Below are 4,521 nucleotides of genomic sequence, written 5' to 3' on the forward strand. Positions count from 1 at the left end.
GTTTTTATGATTTTTACACGGTCTTTTGTTTAAAATCGTTGTCTTTTTTATTTTATGGACATTTTCTCAAAGTTTAAACATTTTTTTATATGCAAACATTTTTCAAAACTCCTGAGTAGTTTTTGAATTCTCAAAAAAAAAAGTTTTTTGAATATTTTATTTCGAAATTCTCAGTTTTTTAAAATTAAGAAAAGTTGTTTGAAGTTCTAGATTATTTAAAGTAGAAAAACAAAATGGAACTGAAAACAAAAATAAAAAAACTGAACTAAAAAAACAGGCGCCCACGCATGGGCCAGCCCAAACAGGTATGCTGCATCTTTTCAATGCCCAGAGCGTAATATAGGAGGTGCTTACATGGGCCGGCCCAGTCAGGAGATTTTTCCGTTTAAAACGTTTTTTATGACATATAAGTGGCATTGGTGGGTAATTTTAGTCAACTTTAAAGGCAATTTGGATGACGTATGAAATAAGCACTATTTGCTTTATTAGTAGGTAAGATAAGATTATGACATATAGGTGGCACTGATGGGTAATTTTAGTCAACTTGAAAGGCAATTTAAATGACGTACGGAAGAAGCATTATTTGCTTTATTAGTAGTTAAGACTGGACGTGGACGGTGCACCATCAAGGAGGTTCTGTCGAGGTGCAAGCGGCTGCGCCCTTACTAATTCGTAGCAATCGCCTTATTAAAATTAAAAAGACTCAAAGAAACAATTTCATCACACAAACAAATAAATAAAGGATTTTAATTAAAACCCCAAATCAAAATAAACGCTTACTGGCTTTGTGGAGTCTACTATTATTAGAATAGAAAGAATAATCAAATATACAATTTCATCACACAAACAATTACATCAAGGGTTTTCATTGAAAACCCAAACCAAAATCAATGTTTTGTGGGACCCTCTCACAGAGGAGAAGGACCCTTTAAAAATTATGGTATGCTGCACATTGTGGCGACCACACGGTATTCTTTAGTAAAAGGCGAAAGAATAGTTCGCTTTGTGGTCACCACGCAGCTGCGTGCCTTCCACCGCTGGCCCTGGCTGCTCTCTTATACACCTTGCTCATCACCGCTCCTCCCAGGACAAGCGAGGTGGGACTAACCCGAGCGCTGCCCCCGCCCATCCCTCGGACGTCTCCACTCCACGTCGGACGCAAACGATTCAGCTACGTGAATTTCTCCCCCTTCCTTCTTCGTCTCGGATCACGATGCGTGCACGGATTCAACCCAACGACGGCTCTCTCCTCTTCTTCTATTTATAATCTAACGCAAGCGATCTGTGCCTTGCACCGCGGAACAAGAGAATCCCCATCGACACACGTCACCATGGCATCGATGCCGTCGAGCCTCTCGCTGCCGTGCCTCGCCATCCACCGCGACATGGGCCGGTCGACCACGACGGTGCTGCTCAGCGTGCCGGAGAAGAAGGTCGTCGCCACAGGGGCCGACGTGGACGGCGTCATCGCGCCGGCGCTGGCAAACAAGACCATCCTGCCGACCGCGCGCGGCTACCTGCTCGTCCGTGACCCCGCCTCCCTCGCCACCTTCCTATACAGCCCCCAGAGCCGCCGCAAGATCGACCTGCCGCCGCTGGCCATCGACCAGGACCTGCTGAGGCACGGCGCCCACTGCCTGCTCTCCGACGAGCCCACCGATCCCAGCTGCGTCGTGCTCCTCGTCGAGCCCGACGCCACCTTCGTCTGGCACCTCCGCCTCGGCGGCGACGGCGACCAGACGCGGTGGCAGAGACACGAGTACGACATCGGGTCGCAAGTGTACGACGAGGACGACGAGAAGCATCCGGCCTGGATCGGGAAGACCGTGATCCGCCAGATCGCCGCGTGCCACGGCAAGTTCTACTTCAACCTAACCTCGACAGAGCTGGGCGTCGTCGACTTCTCCTCCGGCCCGCCGGCGTTCGGCTCGACCCCAGCCGGGTGCCCCGACGAAGGGGAGTATGCCGTGGTAGGCAGGGTTTTCCTGGTGGAATCCCAGGGGGAGCTCTACATGGTAAACCTGTTGATGGACGAGGCCGACATGAACACGTACACGGGCCTGAGCGTCTACGTGATGGATCTCGAGCGGACGCGGTGGCGCATGGTGGGTGATCTCGGCGGCCGCACCTTCCTCATGTCGCCGGTGTACGTCGGCGCCTCGTGCGAGTCCGGCCGGTTGCGAGGCGACTGCGTGTACGTGGTGCGCCCAATGTCGAGGGAGTTGCATGTTTTCGACGTCAAGGATGGGAGCATCGAGACGCACAAGCTTCAGGACGCTCCATTCTCGAATAAAGGATTTTGGGTGCTTCCTACTAGCTTCTAAATATCCATCTTTATCCATATGTACATGGGTGAACAACTGTGCTACTCCCTTTGTCTAAAACGTCTTACAAAAAAGAACAGAGAGAGTAGTAATTTGTTTTCAGGAATACTTCCCCTCAACCGACGGATAAATGGGCTTCTTCCGCCACAATTGCGCGACACGTGGGTCCACCACCGTCGCACCCAATCTTATTGCAAGAGTTGGGGCCGGCCCATATCTGACGTTTTTGTCCACGAGTCTTCTTCCCTCGAAATCACCATTAATTTGTTCTCGCCGAGACCAATCGCTGCATGATAGTTACCGTCAAACGTCACCATCGTTGATGCCCTTGTCGACAACCGCCCACCTCGTCGGAGAGGAGGATGACGGCAAGCCGACATAGTCGAAGGTCCAGCGCCGCTCCTTCCTAATCATTGTTTGACCGGAGCTCGCGGCGAATGCCCGACTGTGATTCCTTTTGTGCAACATCTTTTTTGTTGCAAGAAAGATTTCTATGACATTAGTGATGCTGTAAAACTTTCTTTCGACATACCTATAAAAAGTTGAAGACAAAAAAAGTTATGCAACATTAGCTCTATTGATAAAATTTCTGCAGATATTATATAACATGATCTTAGTTGGAAAAAAATTTAAAATCATCACATTTGTTGCAAAAGGCTCTGCAATACGGCCTGTGTTATAAATGTTTCTGCAACATTGCCATAATTGCAAGATAGGTGGCGCACCTGGATAAGTAATCGGACAATTCATCCATCCAACAGTCAGCCATGCGGCAGATGTTTTCTACTTATCTGTTGGTGGATGCATGGCGCAACCCATATAGTATTAACAAGAACTTTGTTGTAAAGAAGATTAAATCATTACCTATATTGCAAAGGTTTCTTCAATATGATCTATGTTATAGATATTTTTACAGCACTGCTCTTATTGCAAGGGAGGCGGCGCATGTGGATAGGTACATCGGACAGCCATCCCGCATCCATCATGGTGGTGGATGTTTACTACTTACCCGTCCGCGGATGCATAACGCGGTCTCTATAGTAACCTAACTATTAAATATTTAATCATAGTTCACTAGAACAAAAAGCTAATCTATATATACCTAATAATAAAACGGCTATTGCTTTTGTCGGAAAATCCACCACGACATTTTTATAAAAAAGCCCTTATATTTTTTGTTATTCAACCCGCGCTCCATCATTTATCTGCAACGCAAAAGGAAAAAATGATTCGCTGCAAAAATTATATACCCGTACGCATTGCCTTCTCCCGTCGACCCTGGGCCACCCAGGCCGCAGCAACACCACTCGCCGCTGCGGCCGACCTCAACCGCCACCGCTGTCGATCTCAATCCACCCGCCTCCGCGGCTGTATCTCTTCCCGCTCACTGCCCCTGTTGCGGCGCTCGAACGCATCGCGTCAATCCTGGTCCACCCTGGCCTGTGCCCAGGCCGCCGCCAAACCACTCGCCGATGCGGCCGACCTCAACCCCACCGCTGCCGATCTCAACCCACCCGCCTCTGCGACTGTACCTCTCCCCGCTCACTGCCCCCGTTGCGATGCTCGAGCGCATCGCGTCGACCCTGGTCCATCCTGGCCTGTGCCCAGGCCACTGCCACACCACTCGCCGCCGCGGTCGACCTCAACCACCACTGTTGTCGATCTCAACCCACCCGCCTCCGCGGTCGTACCTCTGCCCGCTTGCTGCCCCTGTTTCAACGCTCGAGCACACCTTCTGGATCAAATCAATGCGACAGCTACATCGACTTGGGATGATGCGTCTGCTCGATGCAGAACGGCGGCGGAGCGCGGATAAGGCGCGGCGGAGCGAAGTACTTGCAGGTGGAGGCGGGCCTCCATGGCTCACACGGGGAACTCCGAGGTTATGGTGCGGCAACGACGACTCCTTATGGCCAGATAGAGGCGCCTAACCCTTGCTCCCCTCATCGTATCCCCTCTTCCGGCAGGAACTCATCATCTGGTAAGATCCCCTCCCCATGCCTTCAACCGTGTGCCAAGCACCAGTAAGAATTTTTGTTTTGTGGGAATTTGTTTGCTGATGAATGAATGTATTGAATATAAGATTACATTGTTGTACAGAGAGAATGGAACACCACCTTCAGTTTGTCATCTGATCCCACATTCTCTACCCCAAGAGTGAAATAAGATAACAGTCCATTGATCAATTCACGTAGCC

At 49.7% G+C, this 4,521-nt stretch overlaps 1 non-coding gene across 1 annotated transcript; it reads right to left on the bottom strand.

The window, feature by feature from the left end:
• Window positions 1–902: 902 nt before the first annotated feature.
• On the bottom strand, window positions 903–1,022 carry LOC123433637. The gene has a single exon (XR_006624978.1). It is a non-coding gene; the product is annotated as a U5 spliceosomal RNA (small nuclear RNA).
• Window positions 1,023–4,521: the final 3,499 nt, after the last annotated feature.

The sequence above is a fragment of the Hordeum vulgare genome, chromosome 2H (genome assembly GCF_904849725.1).
Source record: "Hordeum vulgare subsp. vulgare chromosome 2H, MorexV3_pseudomolecules_assembly, whole genome shotgun sequence".
Taxonomy (NCBI): Eukaryota; Viridiplantae; Streptophyta; class Magnoliopsida; order Poales; family Poaceae; genus Hordeum; species Hordeum vulgare.